Source organism: Giraffa tippelskirchi, chromosome 6, assembly GCF_054371585.1.
Source record: "Giraffa tippelskirchi isolate mGirTip1 chromosome 6, T2T-mGirTip1v1.2.pri, whole genome shotgun sequence".
In the NCBI taxonomy this organism is placed as follows: domain Eukaryota; kingdom Metazoa; phylum Chordata; class Mammalia; order Artiodactyla; family Giraffidae; genus Giraffa; species Giraffa tippelskirchi.
The window spans coordinates 107376383-107399773 of record NC_137280.1 but is presented as its reverse complement, the minus strand read 5'-3'; the positions used below and the strand labels follow the sequence as shown (position 1 = coordinate 107399773).

The 23391-nt window shown below is 38.8% G+C and overlaps 1 long non-coding RNA gene across 1 annotated transcript; it reads right to left on the bottom strand.

The window, feature by feature from the left end:
• Positions 1 to 23000: 23000 nt before the first annotated feature.
• LOC145509777 (uncharacterized) lies at positions 23001 to 23356 on the bottom strand. The gene is made up of 2 exons (XR_014056404.1): positions 23283 to 23356; positions 23001 to 23106 (listed from the first exon to the last, which is right to left on the bottom strand). It is a non-coding gene; the product is annotated as an uncharacterized LOC145509777 (long non-coding RNA).
• Between the last annotated feature and the right edge of the window lie 35 nt (positions 23357 to 23391).

The following is a 23391-nucleotide window of genomic DNA, read 5'->3' as shown; positions in this document are numbered from 1 at the left end:
GACAACGATACTGGAGTGGATTGCCATGCCCTCCTCACCAATAAGCCTACATTATATAAAATTTTAAAGGAAGCCTCTCAGAAAGAAAATAACAGTAGTGGAAATATAGAATACACAAAAGAAGAGCACCAAAAAGATGTACGTATATATGGGCAAATATTAATATATCATTTTTTCATATGATTTGAATTTATCTACAAGATAATGATCATTATTTTTTAAATAATATATGTGTATGAAAAATGTATGAAAACCATAGTATGAAGTCCCTAGGGGAAAAAAGAAGTATATTATTTTAGTGTTATTAAATTACATACAAAGTAGTATAATATCACTTGACAGACTGTGATAAGTAAAGGTGTTATGCTGTAAACCTGAAACCACTAAAAGATCAAAGCAGAAGTTATAAATATAAGCAAAAAAAAGACTAAGTTGGAAGCATAAAAATATTTAATTCTAAAGAAGGCAGAGAAATATTAAAATAAATATTACTACAAAGCAAGCATCATATGATCAGTTCAGTTCAGTCACTCAGTCGTGTCCGACTCTTTGCGACCCCATGGACTGCAGCATACCAGGCTTACCTGTCCATCACCAACTCCCGAAGCTTACTTAACCTCATGTCCCTTGAGTCGGTGATGCCACCCAACCATCTCATCCTCTGTCGTCCCCTTCTCCTCCTGCCTTCAGTTCTTCCCAGCATCAGGATCTTTTCCAAGGAGCCAGTTCTTCACATCAGGTGGCCAAAGTATTGGAGTTTCAGCTTCAGCATCAGGTCAGTAGACACAGAAAAATCATTTACAAAATTCAACATCCATTCTTGGTTAAAAGCAAACAAGTCTCCGAAACTTCAGCAGGCAGGTACAGAAGGAGACTTATTCAACCTGAGAAAGGGCATCTATTAGAAAACAAAAACTATAGCTAGTATCTTAATGGTGAAATACTGAATTTTCAAAGATCAGCAACAAGAGAAGGAAGTCTACTCTCACCATGTCTATTCACCATTATACTAGAATATCTAGCCAATTCAATAAAGCAGGAAAAAACAAAAGCATCCAGTTTGGAAAGGAATGAAGAAAACTGCATTAACAGACAACTTGATTATCTTTGTAGAAGATCTATTGGAATGCACAAAAAAGTTCAAGAGCTAATAAATGAGTTTAACAAGGCTGTAGGATTCTGAATCAGTAGACAGAAATCAGCTGTATTTCTATGCTAGCAACAATCAGTCAGTAACTGAAAGTAAAAAACAGTATTATTACCAATATTCTTAGATACTGGGTAAATCTAACAACATATATACAAGTCCCATTCACTAGAAACTATAAAACAGTGTTGAATGAAATTAAAGAGGACCTAAATTAATGCTGAAGCTGAAACTCCAATACTTTGGCCACCTGATGCAAAGAACTGACTCATTGGAAAAAACCCTGATGCTGGGAATGATTGAAGGCAGGAGAAGGGGACGACAGAGGATGAGATGGTTGGATGGCATCACCAACTTGATGGACATGAATTTGAGCAAATTCCAAGAGTTGGTGATGAACAGGGAAGCCTGGCATGCTGTAGTCCATGGAGTCACAAACAGTCAGACACGACTGAGCGACTGAACTGAACTGAAATTAATGGGGAGACATTGTTTATTCATAGGTTAGAAGATGTTAAGATATTGTTAAGGTGTTAATTCTCCACAATTGATCTATATGTTCAGCTCAATCCCCCCCAAAAAAACTCAACAGGCTGTTTTGTAGAAATTGACAAGCTGATTCTAAAATTCATGAAAAAAAGACAGTATAGTCACAACAATTTTGAAAAAAGAGAAGAAGTCAAGAGACCAAGCACTACCTGATTTGAAGACTTCTAAAGCTACAGAAAGCAAGGCAATATGATCTGCTTTAAAGATCAACCAGTTTACCAACGTAAGTGAGTAAAGAGTCCAGAAACAGACCCACAAGTATATGGTCAATTGATTTTCAATAATATGCAAAGGCAACTGGGTGTGAAGAAAGGATGTCTTTTCCACAGATGGTTCTAGAACAAATGGCTATTTGTATGCAGACAAATTTCAACCCATATCTCACACCACATACAAAAATGAACTCAAATAGAGAATCTAAAACTGTAAAATTTCCAGAAGAAAGCACAGGAGAAAAATGTGTGTGTGTGTTGCCTTGGTTTATGCAGAGATCATAAGTACAATAACAAAAGCAGGACCCACACACATACACAAAAATGATAAACTGGACTCTATCAAAATTAAAACTTCTGAGAATTAAGACAAGTCAGAGATGAGGAAAACTATTTGTAAATCATATGTCTGATAAAGCGCTTATGTGCAAATTGTATAAGGAACTCTCAAAAATAAAAAAGTGAGTGAACAGTCAAAAATTTTAACTGGGAAAATATTTTAACAGACTCTTCACTAAAAAGACCTATGAATAGCAAATGAACACCTGAACAGATGTTAAAAATCCTTAGTCATTAGGAAATGCAAGCAACACCACAAATACAAGATACACCTATACACCTATTAGAGTAGCTGGAATTAAGGGACTAATCATATAATGGGTTGGCAAGGACCTTACACACTCATATATTGCTGTTGGCTATATAAAATGATACAACTGCTTTAGAAAGCAATTTGGCAGTCCCTTAAAAAGTTAAATACACACCAATTACAATCCAACTTCTATACTTCTAGACATTTACTCAAGAGGAGTGAAAGCATATGTCCATACAAGGACTTACAGATAAATAGATAAACATTTACAGCAGCTTTATTTGTAATGGTAAAAAAAAACTAGAAACAACCCAAATATCTATGAAACATGAGTAGACAAACAAAATTTGGTGTATCCATAGAATGGAATACTACTCAGCAATAAAAACAAAAACTGAGCCATTTATGAACATACAACATGAGTGAATCTCAAAATTGTTCTGTTGAATGAAAGAAGGTAAACACAAGAGCGTATGTTCTATATGATTCCATTTACATAAAATTCCAGAAAATGAAGACCATAGTGTCAGAAGGTTAGCACTTGTCTGAGGATGGTAATTCAGGTTGAATGGGGGGCAGGAGGGAACCATACAAAGGGGACAAGGAAACCATTAGAAGTGATGACATGTTCACTGTTATGGCATTGATTTCATATATATGTATATATGTTTGATGCATCATTATGATAAAAAATCAACAAAAATGTATTAAGGCCTATTAGGTACAATCTATCATACTAAGAATTATTTAGCAAACAAATAAATGTAAAAGTCTAACTTTGCCATTAAAGATTATGAAGTTCTAAATGAGAGAAATTAAATAGAATAAAAATTTTAAATAACTTTTTATTACAAGTGAAAGAGGCACCTCTTTTAAGGCAGTGCGTGGTTAAGTGTCCAGTGAACTTTCCAGACAATGGTTTCCATGGGAAATCAGAAGTTCATCAAAATCTGGGATCTTGGGGAAGCTTTTCTTGAAAGAAGTGTGACTGAAGTTTGGTCTTGGAGGGTTGTATAACATGCACCAAATGTTTGGCTAGACCTAAGAAACACACAATTGCTTTTAATAAATTGTTGGGCTGTTGTCCTCTGTTCAGAGAGTCAATATGTTCAGGGAATGCACTCTGCCAGTAAAAAGTCAGTCCCTTTAGATGATGCTGCTGACAACCCAGCCAGCCGGTCACCTTTCTCCCAGGCCAAACACACAGTGTGACTGAAGTCTAAAAGGGAAGAGGTCAGTCAGAAAGAGCCCTCTTGTCAGAACTGGGATGTGTTTGTGGAACTGTGTTGAAGCACCTGTACCCACCCATGTCTGGATGTAGTTATTAGTCCTTCATTTTCCCAAGTGGTAAACTTGTTCACAGATGTTACTGGAGGGGAAGAAAATGTTTAGTGTTTATGCAGCAAATCTGCTCTGAAGAAACCATTCTGTTCAACTGAGGAAATACCACAGTTATTTTGGTATTCCTTTAATTTTGGAAGTCTGCATTATTTGCAGGGCTGACCAAAAGACTTTTTGAAAAATTCACAAATAAACATCAAATTCCTGTTTAATATGGTGGATGTTATTGGTTTTTGAAAAACAAAAGAACAGTCAGTCACTCTTGCACCCAACCCCAAAGCTAGTGGACTTTCTGGTGTTGGCAATCCAGAAACCTCATGACATAAGCCTTATTTTATTTCCGAGTTGGAACATCACCCAGAAAGTAGGCCCTGCACGAAGGCCCTTTCTATTCTTAATGTTTCTAAAGCTGGTAGCAAAGAGTAGACAGAGACAGAATAAAGCTAAGAGGAAGTTTCCAAAGTTGACCCCTCATCAACAAGCAAGGAATTCCCACCTCAAAAAAAAATTTTATCTTTTTAACTTAAGCCTTTCTCAGCTGGATAAATGGATAAAAATGCATTGGGATTCTTTGTTTTATCCCTCTTATTGCCTAAGAAAATGCTTATTGTCTTAGAAAATAAAGACGAAGAATGATAGTTGATGATTATTTTCCACACATGTGTCAGCTGGCAACCTGAAGTAATTCTAGGGTCAGTTGTAATTAGCTATCCTTTGATTAGTTTCAATAAAAGTTGATATAAGCCCCACTCTAAGGGTTCCTCCTTGGGGGTGGTTTGGAATAAGAGGAGGGAGGGAATGTCTTTTTTTTTTTTTCCTGTCTTTCACCTTAAGTTGCTACCTTTATTGAATTTCTAATCTCCACTTTTTCATTTCACCTTCACTCTGTGACGCTAACTTATCTCCCCCTAAATAATACTGCTGGGGAGGGGGGTACAGGGCAGAGAATTTCCTGAAGATTTGGCACAAAGGGTAAGGATGGGATGAAGTGGAGTACTTAATACTGAATGTTAGCTATGTTTGTAAAAGTACTCCAGACAGTAGCCAACAGGACCTCTTTTCGAATAAGGACCTTGCCTCTCCCACACTGCAGCTTCCACTCCCACTCTTCAGATCTCCTTGTCCCTTCTTCAGAAATTTCCCGGTCCCTCAAATCTAATATTCCTGTAGAATAGTTTCTCTCTCAAACTTCCCCTAAATCAGCACTATCCAACCCTGGTGATGGAAACGTTCTAGAATCTGTGCTATACAATCTGTTTATCACAAGTGCCTCCTGAGCACTTGAAATGAATTAAATGTCACATTTAATTTTAATTAATTTACCTTAACATTCAACAGCTACATGTGTCTATTATAATGGTTATTAAATTGGATAGCTCAGCTCCCAATCATTCAACATTGTGCAACAGGCCACTATTTTAGAACTGGACAGACTTATTAAAGTGTGTTTCTCAACACAGATATTTTAAAACAGGAATAGTTTAAAAAACAGGAATATGAAAAACAGGATTTTTTTCCTTTCCACTTGCTAAGTATCTAATATGGTCTGTGTCCATGTGCATGAAAACTAGCCATAAAAATACTGGAAAAGGTGAAAAACAAACATCAATTTAAGCCTTATTATTCTATTGCCCCAGTCTTGCTCTCTTAGTACATCCCTTTAAAAAATGCTTATAAATCCATTCAGTGCTAGTGTCCAAATATAAATTGATAAATCATGATTCTGTGTTGAAGTTCCTGACAAATAGCTTCTTAGGGTAGCCAAACAGTGTAATATATCTAAGTCATGGCTTTAAGATGTGCAATTTGTGTTTCTAATTTTTAGAATACACTCCAGTTATATATTTTTTCTTTTGTCAGTTGCATCTAAGGAAGTTTGGCATGCAAAACAGTGGAATCATGTGTTTTATTCTCAGCTTAATAGACTTTCCTCTCGAACTAAATATGCCTCTGTTAACATTGTGCATCTAATTGTTATTTCTTTTGGTATAAAGAATAAGCTCTGGAGCACTGAAGTTCTTTTAAGGAACTATTACTTATCCCAAGAGTATAGATTTCATTTTCAAGTATATATGCCTTCTACAGTCTCCTCTTTAAAATGTTTATTGCAAATGTTAATTTTAAACAGATGGCTTTGTTTTGTGATAGAGTGGATTGAGTATGCATTTAATAGATGGCTGTGAACACTTGTCTCCACAAGAAAACCATTTACTTTTGAGCCAAAGACTGACATGATATTTCCTCTCTAAAACACTCCCTTGTTTAGCTGTTTGCTTGTTCTACCTTTCCATTTCTTCTGCTTTTGGCACCCAGTTGTTCAGGTGTTTCATATAAAAATTTAGCATTTCTGTTAACAAAGATCAGACAAGTATTATACACGAGCACTCCTGTTGTGATTAGCATTGCCTCTTTCTAGGTATGCCTTCCTCCCTGCTTGGTAAGCAAGAAGCTGCCTTCATTCTATTGGGTAAAAAGTTCTGCCACAGGAACATCTGTTATCAAACTTGGAATTTATTTTCTTTTAATTTGTCAAACTAAGTAAACTCTCTACATTTTTCCAGTCAGTATTAATTTCCATCATTGGCATCTTGTCTTTCAAACTTTGAATCACAACGATCAGTCAAACTCTTATTTTGTCACCCATTATGTACATTGATTTGCTTTGAAAGTCACAAATATCTTTATTACATAGTTTAGTTATAAAAGTAACACAGTCATGTGAATTAAAATATGAACTGAAGGAAAATATAGCATTTTCCTACAATCCACCACTTTAATGCGATCACTAATCTACTTATTTCCCCATGCATGTTTTCACATAGCTATAATAATAATGTCCATAACAATTTAGTGTCTTAATTTGTAATCATTTAGCATTTTATCATGAGGCTTTTCCATGTTATGACATAGTCTTCTCAAACCTTTCTCTTATAATCATCATTTCAGTGGCTGTATAATATTCCATTCAAGAGCACACTATAATTTATTTAAATAATCCCCTATTGGTGACCATATGAAATAAATCTGATATTTAAGTTTGATAAACAAGGATCTTAAGAGCATCTTTGAGCTTATAGCTTTTTAAATATTTTGCTTAACCTAATGGGGTATTATTTATCTATTCCTAGACTATTAATTTGCCTAGATCTATCTAAAGAATATATCTGTCTCTATCTATTTATTACTGATTTACTACAATAGTTAAATTTTGAAGCCCTAATATCAGGCATGGGTACAACAAATCAGTGTATTAGGAAGAGATAGTTCTCTGCAATTTAAATATATTAATTTACTCAGAATATCCTTTTTGAACAGTACGTCAAGTACTATTCCTGACACATTATAGAGACACCACCCCTGTCCTATTAAAGTTTTCCTTATTGTGAATGCTGCAGACAGATCTATAGAAGAGACAGTGCTTTGACAGGGACACAGACATGCTGTAAAAACACATAGATGAGGTTCAATCCTCTCATTCCAGAGCCTTCTAGGGCTTCCTAGAAGAAGTAACATTTAAATAAAGAATACAGACCTAGTCAGCAAAAATGTCAGGTGGGATAGAGAAAGAGGGTGATACACTTCAACCACTACTAATGGCATATGAAAACCCACAAAAACAAGGGAATGTATGTGGTGAACAACTCACTGAAAGAAAACAGTGTGCCTGCAGAAGGGCTTACTTGTAGGAATATTTGAATGTTTCTTTTGCATTTTGCTTAACATTCATTAGCAATCAGATTTAAACCTTGAAGTATCTGTTGAGTTGATAATCCAAGTTTTCTTTCCAGCCAAAGTCATCCTATTCTGATACAAAGCATTGTGTTAGAGGGCCCATTATACTGCACACTTGCCAGCATCAGATGGTATCATTTAGGTTATTTTAGTAGCAGGAGAATGAAAGAGATATTATTTATGTTTTTAGTATCATTTCAAGGTCAATGGAGTGAGTTGAGGGAAACCCTCAAGGGAAGCTCTATTCAACAAGTTATACCATAATTCTTTTCCTACCACTGAAATTCCTAGTGCTTCTCTCTCCTTTGGCTTCACATACTGAAAGCTCATGTTAATTTGTAAATTTTCTAGTGTAAAGGGTCGCATATTCTGTTCCTTTTGACCATGACCACTTTATAATAAATTATTTTTTTCATATTGATTAGCAAAGAGGTGTGTCATTAAAGAAATGGGTCACAGTAGAGTCAAATTTTAATTGTGAATGATCGGAACAGTTCCTAATAAGGGTTTCTCTTTAGAAAACTGAAAACTTAAATGTGAATCGTAGACTTGTAGAAGACTTGGAACGCAGGAGTAGAGAGTAGAAAGAAAGTATATCCGCAAACAATAATGAAATGGCTCCAAATCATACCCCATTCACAAATTTTCCTAGTCTGAACCCTGTCCACCATAAGCATTCAAGAGGAAAGTTGGAAATACTTTTGAAATGTAACTTATTTTAAACATCAGATATGAGACCTTTTTTTGTTGCATGGCCAATTTTCCAATGTAAAGTAGACCAAAAGAATCATGGCTTCCTAAAGGAAAATAAAGGAAATAAAAATGCCATTTGGCTGTTAGGTCATACGTTAGTAGGCACAACCTGTACTTAGGGAGTCATGCAGAGTTGTGCTAGGTGAGGAGAATAATAATGCAATTGTTAGCTCCAAAATTAGGTGGAGTAATTTAATTTTGATTTGGTTATAACAAGCATCACTAATTTCTCTACTCCTGTTATATGACATCTGTAATTCACTGTTTAAGTACTGTGGCAGTGATCTGACTGTTATATTCTGATTCTCCTCCTTCTGGGCACACGGTAGTTATTTTCATTCCTTGTCCTCCTTAAAGCTGTAACTTCCTTTGGGCAGTACAATGGGAATGAAAGTGATGTGCATCTCTTTCAGATGGGAGCTGTAGCTGGTGGAAGATGGAATCAAACAGGCATGCTTTGAACCATATCCGTACAATAGCCATTGGGAAATGTGGAATTGTGAGAAGTATTGAATGAAGAATTAACTTTCATAATCATAGCAAGAGGAAAACAAACAACTCAGTTCAGTTCAGTCGCTCAGTCGTGTCCAACTTTTTGCAACCCCACGAACCGCAGCACACCAGGCCTCTCTGTCCATCACCAAATCCCAGAGTCCATCCAAACCCATGTCCATCGAGTCGATGATGCCATCCAGCCATCTCATCCTCTGTCATCCCCTTCTCCTCCTGCCCTCAATCTTTGCCAGCATCAGGATATTTTCCAATGAGTCAGCTCTACGCATGAGGTGGCCAAAGTATTGGAGTTTCAGCTTCAACATCAGTCCTTCCAATGAACACCCAGGACTGATCTCCTTTAGGATGGACTAGTTGGATCTCCTTGAAGTCCAAGGGACTCTCAAGAGTCTTCTCCAGCACCACAGTTCAAAAGCATCAATTCTTCGGTGCTCAGCTTTCTTTATAGTCCCAACTCTCACATCCATACATGACCACTGGAAAAACCATAGCTTTGACTAGATGGATCTTTGTTGGCAAAGTAATGTCTCTGCTTTTTAATATGCTGTCTAGGTTGGTCATAACTTTCCTTCCAAAGAGTAAGCGTCTTTTAATTCCATAGCTGCAATCACCATCTGCAGTCATTTTAGAGCCCAGAAAAATAAAATCAGCCACTGTTTTCACTGTTTCCCCATCTATCTGCCATGAAGTAATGGGACCAGATGCCATGATCTTAGTTTTCTGAATGTTGAGCTTTAAGCCAACTTTTTCACTCTCCTCTTTCACTTTCATCAAGAGGCTCTTTAGTTCTTCTTCACTTTCTACCATAAGGGTGGTGTCATCTGCATATCTGAGGTTATTGATATTTCTCCCGGCAATCTTGATTCCAGCTTGTGCTTCCTCCAGCCCAGTGTTTCACATGATGTACTCTGCATAGAAGTTAAATAAGCAGGGTGACAATATACAGCCTTGACGTACTCCTTTTCCTATTTGGAACCAGTCTGTTGTTCCATGTCCAGTTCTAACTGTTGCTTCCTGACCTGCATACAGGTTTCTCAAGAGGCAGGTCAGGTGGTCTGGTATTTCCATCTCTTTCAGAATTTTCCACAGTTTATTGTGATTCACACAGTCAAAGGCTTTGGCATAGTCAATAAAGCAGAAATAGATGTTTTTCTGGAATTCTCTTGCTCTTGCTTTTCCGATGATCCAGTGGATATTGGCAATTTGATCTCTGGTTCCTCTGCCTTTTCTAAAACCAGCTTGAACTCTGGAAGTTCACGGTTCACGTATTGCTGAAGCCTGGCTTGGAGAATACTGAGCATTACTTTACTAGCATGTGAGATGAGTGCAATTGTGCAGTAGTTTCAGCATTCTTTGGCATTGCCTTTCTTTGGGATTGGAATGAAAACCGACCTTTTCCAGTCCTGTGGCCACTGCTGAATTTTCCAGATTTGCTGGCATATTGAGTGCAGCACTTTCACAGTGTCATCTTTCAGGATTTGAAGTAGCTCAACTGGAATTCCGTCACCTCCACTAGCTTTGTTCGTAGTGATGCTTTATAAGGCCCACTTGACTTCACACTCCAGGATGTCTGGCTCTAAGTGAATGATCACACCATCGTGATTATCTAGGTCATGAAGATCTTTTTTGTACAGTTTTTCCGTGTATTCTTGCCACCTCCTCTTAATACCTTCTGCTTCTGTTCGGCCATACTGTTTCTGTCCTTTACTGAGCCCATCTTTGCATGAAATGTTCCCTTGGTATCTCTAATTTTCTTGAAGAGATCTCTAGTCCTTCCCATTCTAATGTTTTCCTCTATTTCTTTGCATTGATCACTGAGGAAGGCTTTCTTATCTCTCCTTGCTATTCTTTGGAACTCTGCATTCAAATGGGTATATCTTTCCTTTTCTCCTTTGCTTTTCGCTTCCCGTCTTTTCACAGCTATTTGTAAGGCCTCCTCAGACAGCCGTTTTGCTTTTTTGCATTTCTTTTTCTTGGGGATGGTCTTGATTCCTGTCTCCTGTACAATGTCATGAACCTCCATCCTTAGTTCATCAGGCATTCTGTCTATCAGATCTAGTCCTTTAAATCTATTTCTCACTTCTACTGTATAGTCATAAGGGATTTGATTTAGGTCATACCTGAATGGTCTAGTGGTTTTCTCCACTTTCTTCAATTTAAGTCTGAATTTGGCAATAAGGAGTTCATGATCTGAGCCACAGCCAACTCCCAGCCTTGTTCTTGCTGACTGTATAGAGCTTCTCCATCTTTGGCTGCAAAGAATATAATCAATCTGATTTCGGTGTCGACCATCTGGTGATGTCCATGTGTAGAGTCTTCTCTTGTGTTGTTGGAAGAGGGTGTTTGCTATGACCAGTGCATTCTCTTGGCAAAACTCTATTAGCCTTTGCCCTGCTTCATTCTGTACTCCAAGGCCAGATTTGCCTGTTACTCCAGGTGTTTCTTGACTTCCTACTTTTGCATTCCAGTCCCCTATAATGAAAAGGACATCTTTTTTGGGTGTTAGTTCTAAAAGGTCTTGTAGGTCTTCATAGAACTGTTCAGCTTCTTTGGCGTTACTGGTCAGGGCATAGACTTGAATTACCATGGTATTGAATGGTTTGCCTTGGAAACGAACAGAGATCATTCTGTCGTTTTTGAGACTGCATCCAAGTACTGCATCTCGGACTCTTTTGTTGACTATGATGGCTACTCTATTTCTTCTAAGGGATTCCTGCCCACAGTAGTAGATATAATGGTCATCTAAGTTAAATTCACCCATTCCAGTCCATCTTAGTTCACTGATTCCTAGAATGTCGATGTTCACTCTTGTCATCTCCTGTTTGACCACTTCCAATTTGCCTTGATTTATGGACCTAACATTCCAGGTTCCTATGCAATATTGCTCTTTACAGCATCGAATCTTGCTTCTATCACCAGTCCCATTCACAACTGGGTGTTGTTTTTGCTTTGGCTCCATCCCTTCATTACAAATCAGTATTTTTCTAGCTACATGTTACCTGCTTTGTGGAAATGCTAGTAGCCTTCAAATGCTTCCCAAGTAGTCTTGAAAGTTCCCAGGAAACTCTTGTTATGCTCTGCAGCCACATCTTTTGACTGCAGTGTGTCATCTGTGATCTTCTCTTTTGCCCCACATCACTATGGCAATGAACACAGTAGCCGCAGTTTTAACAATGTACAACCGAGCTGTTTCTATTGTACAGCAGTTGCTGAGCTAAGATGGCAGTGTCATAAGCCAATGACGATGCCACCTAAACCAAAGCTTTGACTCTTGCAGTTAATACAAATGACCCCTCACATTGTCATGTAAGCTTCTAACATCTTATAGCAATGCCATAAACTCTCAAAAATACTGTTTGCATTAGTTTTTTTTTTTCCCTTCATTTTTTCTATTATAGTCCTCTTTGTCTTGAGCTCAAGTATGAGATCATGGTGGCTAGACCATAGTTACAGACACAAATGGGGTTATGCTCAGAATCCTCCTTATCCTCTGTCTTGGCACTGAGTACCCCAAACCAACCAATGCATCTAAAAGATTGCTTCTTCTCTTCAGATAATTTCTTTCCTGGGAGTCTCCTTAGGCCCTTTTGAACACACTGATTTATAGACTCAGCCTGTCCATCCTCCACATTTATCTTAAGGTGATCATTGATTAGGCCCAAGATGTGTACTCACCTACAAAACTCACCTACAAATACTTTTCAAGCTTGGGGAGTTTCTTTGATTGTATTGACAAGGATGTTGTGGATATAAAAAGATTCTGAACTAAAATTGAGTTAGAGTGAAATGGAGACAAAGAAAATAATTACAATACCTGGATGCTTTCCATTCTTCTAATTTGCAATGCTCTGTTTGTGGAATTCCATCCCTCTTGGATACAGGATAGCTCATACCGCCCCACACTTAACTCCTTCTTCAATTCTATTCAAAGCAGGAAGCTGAAGAGAAGGACAGGAAGTAGCATTCTCTTTGCACACCTCTCTCCAAATCAAAGAGGAAAGTCCTTGCCAGATGCCCTCTGACACCTTGTTACCCAAACTGTGGTCCTCACGTGACACATGGCTCATCACCTGGAACTTAAAGTGCAACATTCCAGGTCCCATCCTGATTACTGATTTGGATTCTGCATTTTACCAAGATCCCCAGGTAATTCTTACACATAGTAAAGTTTGAGCAGCACTGCCCTTTATCAACTTTTTCTGATGTCATTTTAGTCAGAACTTGGTGACACAGCTATCCCCAGGTGGAAGGGAGGATGGGAAAGTAATCTTCCTTTTTTAAGCCTCTTTAGTGGGAAAGAGGAAAGGGAAAATGAAGCAGGGAGTAACTTTTGGTGGGATCGCTCCTAGGATCTGCCATGATATTTCTCTGGAGAAGTGGTGATGCAGAATGCCACACCCTCTGTCATTCAGTGTGACCCACCGCGGCCCTCTGAGTTCATGTAACCTATGAAACCTGCCCACAGAAGGAAGCACTGGCCTCATCAGTAGTATTTAAATAGAAAGTTGAGACTTTACCCATGTGATTTTGAAAAGGCTTCTTGTTTTAATAATCTTGAGGTTTAACAGTTCTGTCTAACCCATGGGAATTCAGGGGAAAAATATTAAAGCTAGCATAATTGAAGGGAAAGTGAAAATTGTAAAATAGCAGGTTTCTTTTCTCTTCTGGTTGGCATGAGACATTTTTTTCACTGAGAGAAGCTAATAAAATTTATTTCATGTACGTTTTTTTCTTTGCTATGTTAGTTTTCTGGCCTTAATGAAAATTTGTTAAGAAAGCTGCTTATAAATATGAAAAAGATGGCTTAGAGAGTTTTAGTTTAATTTTTTTAAATGAGAATTGTGCTGTTTCAGTGTTGAGCCATTAATAATCTAACTCTTTTTAATTATTTCATAAAGTAAAATTCTAAGTTTTCCCATCATTCCAAGTAATAAAACACAAGGATAAAATGGCCCATAGAAAAAGTAAAAAAGGAAAAATGTGGAAGACCTCTCAATCATGGGACAAGGACCTTGTAAATTCAAATTTCAGCCCATTTTGGTTTGCCTTCCTAGTGATTATGTGATGATTTATGTATAGTAGTATAGAAATTAAAGATGTCCTTTTTTGTCTCAAAATACCTCTACATACTCTTTTGAAGCCTCCTAAATCAGTGATCTCCCTGGTTATTTAAAGGACATTTTGAGAATCGGGTTGGGCTGCATTCCCATCCTTCTCAACCACATCTTTATTTTGTTTCATTCCATGGAAAATGTATATTCCTAGAGAACCCATTCTCCTATTGCCTTACCTGTTTGATATGATAGAATAAATTGGGTGTAACTCCAGAGAAACAGAAACCTTTGAAGGAACAAAAAAAGGAATCTTCAATATGGAGATGGCTGCTTGATTTCAGAAATGCTGCAGATACACTCAAGAGCATGTCCTTAAATGCAAAGTACAAATGAGTCAGTGGTCGTGTGCCGGCAAGCAGAGTTGGAGGCCAGGTCAGTCCTTACAACACTTGGCATGTTTCAGGTGCACATAGTTCTCATCAAATTGGCTGGGAGGCCCCAATAGAGGTCTCTTGGGAGACTGTGGTGCCCACTAAAACAACTGTGACTTTCAATAAAAATTTATGCTGTGGATGCCAAAACAAACTTGTGAAAATTGTTCACTTTCAGGCGATCTGGACAAAATCCTTAGGAGGGCTGGAGTCACCATTTAAAAGTTTCTCTATAAGAGCCAAGAGAAATGTATCCTTGATTTATTCGAATACAGGTTCTAGTAAATGGCATATCTACAGTCAGCCAAATTTGTATTTCATACCTGGAGCCTGGATTTGGCTCAGTCTCATTTTGCCAGTAAAAACAGTGAGGCTCCTTCATCCCTGCTCTCTGAGCCACTAAATAGAGATTTTAGGAATGGGGTGAAACTGGATCTTAAATTTAAAGATTTGGTGATTAATTGGAGGTTCAGGGGAAGTCTTGTTTTTGTTCCTTCAGATAGACTGTGTTCATTGAACCAAGAGGAAAATAATATTTTCAACAAAGCAAAAAAAGCAAGTTTGATTACGAAACTGGAAGCCTTAAGGAAATATATTTTTTTTTCTTTTTGGTATTTGAATTTCAGATTCTCGTCAAATGTGAGTCGTAGTCAGTCTGCTTAGTAGTAAATCAGAATGTCACCACTTGACCTTGGCAGAGTTACCTGGTAATGAGGATGAAAGGTGTAGGGAACAATTTGTGTCTGAATCACCAAGTTTTCCTTCAACAGGACAAATGTGTCATCTGTTTTGTCACAGCTGGTCTTGAGCAATAGAAGCTGCAGTGGCCATAGAGAGGAATGGGAAGGACACCAGCCTGCAGGTCAGAAGGTGATATGCACACATATGTGTACTTCTGTAAATGCACAGATGTTCTGAAAAAATGCACAAGAAACTGATAACAGAGGTTGCTGCTGCGGTAGGTCCTAAAGTGGGAACCTGGGGAGTCAGAGGCGGGGAAAAAATATTTTGTGTGTATATACCCTTTCTTTGTTTAAAAATTTTATATATATGCATATCTATATACCCCTTTAAGAAAATGAATAATAGTATCCAAAGACAGAGTGAAGAAGAATACATATGAATCTGTGTGTTTGACTCTTCATTGGTGGATCATTTTCTCCCACCAGACCTTAGAAGCCTCTTTTCTAAACTGAAGTGGGCTAGAGTTTAGATGGTTGGATAGCATCACAGATTCAATGCACATGAACTTGGGTCTGGGAGACAGTGAGGGACAGGGAAGCCTGGTGTGCTGCAGTCCATGGGGTTGCAAAGAGTTGGACACACCTTAGCGACAGAACAATAAAAAGAGTTAAGACTAGAGACATAGTTAACATTTGTTAAATAAGGGACTCCACAATTATAGAAAATAAAAATCTTCATCTGAGTCTGACAGTGGAGAGATATAACATGTGTAGTTAATAATAGCAATGTGAATCAAAAGCAGTATCTTACTAGCCATGAAGCTCAAAATTCAGTGGTTATATATTCAGCAGCTGCTCTGAGAAGGAGCACTCAGGAAATAAGAGGGGAAGGGAAAAATTGCTTCTTCTTGGGTGGAAGCTGTGGGGGACTAGAGGGCAAGATGTCTAGTAGCCCAAAGGGCAGTACAAAACATCATGTTCATGGGCATAATGGCTTAAGACCACGGTCACCTAACTGGAATTATGACTTCACAAGAGCCTCTGTCTGTCTTTTCTTTATCTAGGAGCAAACTGTGGTGCATCTGCCTTTGACCAGCCCAGTTGATGGTGTCTTATTAGTTTCCCATAACTGGGCTCTATACTCATCCCTCAGGGTCTTTGCTTGCCCATGCTTCAGACATCTCCTAGCATTATTCTCGCCCATTCTAATTCCATTACAGTTTTCACCAGGGAAGAGTCAGCTCACTTCTCTGGCTCTGTATTTTCTCTAGCTGGTTTTTGAATGGCAGAAGTGATTTCACCCTTAGTCATGTAAGACTGAATGTCTGCCGCCTAACTTGGTCCAGAGGATGTGGAAAAGAGCCTAAGCTTCAAAGCCTGTCAGGCCAGACCTGCATTCACATTTTAAAGGTGTCCTCACTTGGCCATAGAAATATGACTCAACTGCTTAAAATCTCCATGCCTGCCGCTTCATTTGTAAAGTAATCCCTTAGTTATGCACAATGACTCTGGAAAGAGCTGTTAACACAGGCTCTTCTGGAAAGAAAGCATCCTCATTTGAACACATGGAGAATCTAGAGCACAAGCCTCAGCCCTGGCACTATCGACTTTTTGAACCAGATCATTCTTCACTGTGGAGGGCTGTTGTGTGTTGTAGGATTTTTAGCAACATCCCTAGCCTGTACCCACTAGATGCTGGTAGCACCACCCCAAATCCATATGTGACAACCAATAAATAACTAGACATTGCCAAATGTAGTGTCTCTGGGGGTGGACATTTAGTAATCGCCACAGGTTGAACACTACTGATTCAGAGGATTATCTTCTTGTCAAGTTTCGTTTTGGTTTGTACAGAGTCAGACTAGGGTGGGTGTCTGGACAATATTGTCTTTTTCTGATGTTCCCTCTTTTGTGTCTTCAATCCAGCTTCATTAGGCAGCTCGCTAGGGCAATGGGGACATGGTTGCCGCAAGAGTTCATTTAAGGCTTTCAGAATTCAGGGAGAGCCTTGACAAGGCAAACAAACTTGGGTCTTGCTGATACTGACTAACTCTTAGGTAAAGCTTTCACATGTTTTTACTGTAACCAAGTTTCTATCTTGGTGAAGCTCAGCGGGAAAGCAGGGAATGAGGAAAGACAGAAAATTCCATTAAAAGGGAGAACTCGAAAGCAAACTGCCTGTCTCAAGAATTGGCAGACAAAAAGAGTCATCTCTCTTCTTTCTTTCATTCTTTCTTTCTAGGATTCAGAATACAGTGCTTCCTGCCAACCAGCTGCCATGTCTCTCCCCACTCAATCAGACTGGTGACCAACAGCATCCACATTCAGGATCTATAGGCTGTGAGTTAAGTTTTGAACTCTTCTTTGATTGATTATATTTATAGTCATCAGGTCTTAAAGTCAGTCTGAGGAATTTGTACTCTCAATGGGATGGTTGAGAGAGGAGAACATTTCTAATAGGTGGGAGGGTGACAGTATTAAGTGCATCAAAGTCATTGTGGGAGATGGGAATCAAGGAACACTCCTAGATAAGTTGATCAGGATGGCACTCATGATGTTCTAAGATGATGCTACAGTGAGAGAAGAGGGTAGGCTACAGACGATAGGCTAGAGAAAGTGTTTGAAATGAAAGGAGATATGAGGAGAATGGGGGAAGTGGCTTAGACTCCTCTGTATCAAGAAGAAGGTAGGTGCCCACAACATAGATTGGTTTCTTTTAATTAATTTATTTTAGTAGGAAAATAATTACAATATTGTGATGGTTTCTTGCCATACATCAACATGAATCAGCCACAGGTATACATGTGCCCCCCCGCCTGCCGATCCTGCACCCCCCTCCCACCTCTCTCCCCATCTTACCCCTCTGGGTTGTCCCAGAGCACCAGCTTTGGGTGCCCTGCTTCATGCATCAAACTTGCACTGGTCATCTATTTTACATATGGTAATGTATACATTTCATTGCTATTCTCTCAATGTTTTTAAGACAAAGGACACCTGAGACTCTGACAGTGGAGGGGAAGAAGCCAGAAGAACAGAAGAAATTAGATGTGCTAGAGAGGAGAGACCAACCAGGGGAGCAAAATTTCAGAGAAGAAACGTGCATGCCCTGGAGACCTGTGGAAAGAATTAGAGGGAATCCCCTTATAATTTACTGTTTTCAATTAAGAGGCTAAAATGCCCTTCATAAAATACACATGAAAAGGTAAAATATTAGACTATTATCAGCCAGGAACACTCTAATTTAAACCAGCTTTAGAAATCTGTGGGTAATAAGCTAGTGATTAAGTATTTATTAAACATTTATCATTCACATGCCCTAAGGATTTGGACTTCTGCCAGTTCTCTGGAAAGGCAAAATTATTTCAAAATGTTTACATTATATTATATAGAAAACTCTGAGTATTAATCTGGACTTAACATCTTGTAACTTCTTGTCATCTTCAGCCAAACCTGTCACTGTTATCTCTCATAACAAAAATGGTGTGTGCCCAGTTTAGTGGGTGAATGTTGACTGTGTGCCTGCAGTTGACAAGTACTGTGTTCCAGTCCTGGCTTGGTGGCTGTTGGGAAGAAGGTGGAGTAGCAGGGTAGAGAGCTGAGCCAGGATGCCTGGAGGGCCAGAGCTGTGATGAGTCCTCCAGACTCACAGCTAGAATCTCAGGCCCTTGAAACAAGGAGGTTTTACAGCACAGTATATACAAAATATTTTATTATTGGTGGAGTACTAGATATCAATACTGAAGAAACATCCTCTGTCCTTAGGAAAGGGGATCAAAAGAAAGAAATCCTTCTCTTTGCCCTGCCAATGTTTTCACTGTGCCAGAAATAAAGCAGGGGAGTCCTTTGACTAATTTTTTATTGGAGTCCGAGTTTCAATCTGTGGCCCATAAACAAATAACTTGATGTTATTGTTTAGGCACCTCAACAGGTGCTGATGTTGAGGCACCTCAGCTTAGATGCCTCATCAATTTAAAATAGACCAATAATATCTTCTTGCCTGGAGACAGTTGGCTATGCTGGATGCTATTTTAAAGCCCATTTGAGCTCTAAGGGTTCTAGTTCTATGATAAAACCACTCAGATGCATAGAAAATAGAGTGTGTTTATTGCTTCTTTTCAAACAAGTCCATTTTTCTCTTGAATATAGTTAGGGACAATTTACTGTGTTTTTTAGTTCTGGTAATTTAGGAAGGGTTTCCATGGTTTCTGTGGTCTCCTGGTCAGTTTTTCTGTGCAGCTTGACGATAGATTATCTGAGGCCAACATTGTCAGCTCTTTGGATGAATGTCTCCAAGGCATGTATTCCCCCAAGAGGCAGTAAAAATTGGCTTGGAGGGTGATGTAATCTTAGATAATACATTGGTTTGTAGGCCACCAAAGGGCCGCAATACATAATCAGATAAAAGGCATATCTATGGTATTAAAATTTCATGGTGATGAAATCCAGGAGAATTAGAAAAAAAATATATAAAAATACTTGGAAAGTGAAAGTGTTAGTCGCTCAGTCGTGTCCGACTCTTTACGACACCATGGACTGTAGCCCACCAGGCTCCTCTGTCCATGGAACTCTCCAGGCAAGAATACTGGAATGGGTAGCCATTCCCTTCTCTTGGGAATCTTCCCAACCCAGAGATCGAACCCAGGTCTCCCACATTGCAGGCAGATTCTTTACCATCTGAGCCACCAGGAAAGCCAAAAATACTTGGAGGGGGAGCAATAATAATAATAAATTTTAAAAGTGTTGAGAAATACTGCCCTGGGCAAAGAGTCCTGAGGAAAGGTAGGGTTATAAGATCTGTTGAGTTAGGATCCCATCAAATACAACACATATTTTTTTTAAGTTTTAGAAGTCTATATTTAAAGTCTATCTTCCCCCTTTCTTTCTAATCTACTACAGGACACATTTTGCAGTGGTTTAAATTTAGACATTTTCAAATTTACTTTACGTAAAGACTCTTCTTGTGACAAAACCGACATCTTGAAAAATGACTGTCTCTTTTGAGGTCAGACTGTTCTGTGTGGCAGTCTAGCAGAGAGGCTGTGCAGGAGACAGAGGAAGCAGAGTTGCTGAGTAAGAAAAAGACACACATTTCAATCCCAGATTTGCTTTGGGTTAGCCTTGCAATTCGGGGAAAGCCCAGGAAAGCCATAGAGGCCCAGTTTCCTCATTTGTAAAAAAAAAAAAAAAAAGGCTGCTAATGCTTCCTGCTGCAGGGTTCTTGAAGATTTTGAGACAACTGATGTCCAGTGGTTTGCTGCTGGCTGTTTCTGAGTTAGGCAGTAGGCAAGGGGTAGAAGAAGACAGTTACTGGCTAGAAGAGGACATGATGCCCAGTTTACCTATGTTGCCAAACTTCACAAACATCCTGTTTGAGTTCTTGCTGCTGCTGCTGTTAAAAAAAAAATAAAAATTTCTTCCACACAGCATGTGGCCCCTGCCCAATTTAAATAAACTCAAAAGAACTATCAGTAACTTTCAGAGTTAAGATTTGGGCTTTGCATCAATCAAGAGACATCAGGACAGTCAGAGATACCAGCAAGGAACAGCGTTTCTCTTGGTCTATAAAATCACTGTGATTTATCCTTTTAATGAAAAAAGGGTCCGGGAGGGTCGGGGCTTGCGGAGGCACAACAGCTGTGGTTTTATGAGGGGAAAGTAAGCCAGAATTCCTTGTGGTGGGGCTGTTGCCACAAGGGGTCAGTTCTGGATTATTGGTGGATGCTGGCATCATCCTACAACGACATGAACATGACTGTACCTCAAATAGCTTGAAATAACTTGCAATTGTTTTAGGCGAGGAAAGCTCAAGCAATACCAGACTTGACTAGCTCTGTTTAAGTAAGGGCTTCAGTGTTTTTGATCTGAGGTTGACTTGAATGTCTGGAGCGGGAACAGGAGAAGGATAACACCATTATCTTTAAGCTTGCACTGGTTTCTGGTTGCCCACTTAGCACATGTGAGCAGTTTAACTGTCGCCATGAATCAAGGGCTTTCCCCACTCCCAAGGTTATAAATAGAGATGGATAAATATTTTGGATCCATCAGCCTCCAAGTATTCTTCAGATGTTTTGGATTCAACCAAACAGAATACATTGTGCTGAGCACATTCTCCCTTGATTTTTTGAGGATTGTGTATGATTTATGGGAAATGGAATCCATATGTTTCTGCTTCATTTACACTTAAATCATCAAAAGATTGTGTTGTAAAGCTGTGTGATGTCCAAGATAGCTTTTGAGCTTGATTTTTAAAAAAAATAAGCTGCTTCAGAGTTTTTGTTCCTTTAAAAGTTAGAGAGGGAGAAGAGAAAGAGAGATACCTGCTGCTGCTGCTGCTGCTGCTGAGTCGCTTCAGTCGTGTCCGACTCTGTGCGATCCCATAGACGGCAGCCCACCAGGCTCCGCTGTCCCTGGGATTCTCCAGGCAAGAATACTGGAGTGGGTTGCCAGTTCCTTCTCCAGTGCATGAAAGGGAAAAGTGAAAGTGAAGTCACTCAGTCGTGTCCGACTCTTAGCGACCCCATGGACTGTAGCCTACCAGGCTCCTCCGTCCATGGGATTTTCCAGGCAAGAGTACTGGAGTGGGGTGCCATTGCCTTCTCCGAGAGATACCTAGGAAGGCCTATTTAGCCAAGATGAAATAAATTTGAACACCAGGAAGTTCAATTTAAGCTGCAACTACAAACCGAAGAATTTCAAGTGGGTCCAGAACTGGCTAGACTACAAAAGTTCCTCTCCGATCACTTTCCAAAGCATCTCCAACGAATGCAGAAAAGCAGCTGGCCACTCAGCAGCCCCACTAAGGGAAGGGAGGGCTGTGACTGCACTGTCAGTGACCCAGCTAACTCATGTGCCCACTGCCACAAGAGCTGTTGTTCTCGGGCCTCCTGAGAGCAGTCCCTCCCGTCCAGATAAAGAACTCTTTGCCCTGTTTTAGCATGGAAATATCTGTTCTCCTGGTGTTTTCCCGGGGTTGTCCTGTCCCATGCCAGCATTTCCTATTTGTTCTTCTGCCATCTGGCTCAAATAGCTGGCCACTGGACTGAATACTGTGTGTGCATTTGGGGTGGTGTTTACTTATTGGGCAATTTCTTTAGAGAAATATCTCATTTAGCTCACAATAGGGCCAAGAAGGCATGCAGTTTGTATAAAGTAAGAAATATGTTAACTAGGGACCTACAAGTTTGTAAGAAGCCAAATGTAAGACTAAGTTTTCTTTCCCCATCTCAATATTTAGTCACTGTCATATCAGCTCTTTAGTTATTTTAGGTATGCTTTATCATCTACGTATGATATCTTTAGAACGGTATTGGGAGAAAAGCATCCAAATCAGAACTATTTTATGTGATAGTATAATTGAGATATCTTTAAGTCTTTGTAGAGGACACATCTGCTCATCTCTAGAGCATTATCTAGTGTTAGAATATGGAACTTCATTATTCAGTGAGGTCTTTAGACTGTGTGGTCTGAAGTTATTTCAACAGAATTAATAGTCCCATGAATTACCTGTATATCCCAATTCAGTTATCTGGGGGTGAAGGATAGGATTTTGGAATCTAGAAAGTTAGAATTTTCTCCCTAATTCCTAGCCCTAAGGAACATTTAATAAAATGTTTCTAAAGTTCATCATCCAGTGATAACTGCTGTTAACATTTTAGTATATGTTCTTTAAGCACATGTATGTGGACGTGTGTGCATGCACACATACACAGAGTATAATGAGACCATATTTATTCTGCTTTGTGGCTTCTCTTTTTCATTTAGAAACATATTATGGACTTTTTCCTAGGTTAGTAAACTGTTTTACCTTATGAGCTTTTAATATTTATAGAATTAGAAAATAATAATTTCTTAGTATTGTACCATGATTAGCTTAATATCTCAGAGTGTTTTTAAATGTAGGGTTTTAAAAAATATTTTAGAGACATTTTTAAATATTGACCTTAGTTTTTAGCAATGGTTTCTCTATCTTAAGACACAGAAAATAGTTATCTTCTACCTCTTGCATTTTTGTTTTATTTCAGACCAACACACCCTTTGAGAACCGTGGAGAATATCCATTTCCTTTTAGAAGAGGTCAGGGTCTCCTATTTTTAAACACTCTAGAAAAGATCAATAGGATAATCAGTAATTTTTTTTTCTTCAGAAAAAAAGAATTGTTTCCCCATTCCATTGCCGAGAAGAGCCTTGTGGCTTAAATCAATCTGCATCCCTTTTTGTGATGCTTAGTCCACTGGTAAAACTCCGAGTCAACTTCAAAGAAAGCTGAGGCCCATACCTATTTTGCCATCTGTTTCTGAATTTCTTCTCCTCTTGTTTTGGAGTTTCCAATCTGTTACTATAGAACTCAGTCCTGTTCGTTTTGTTGACAGGTTGCCAGGATACAT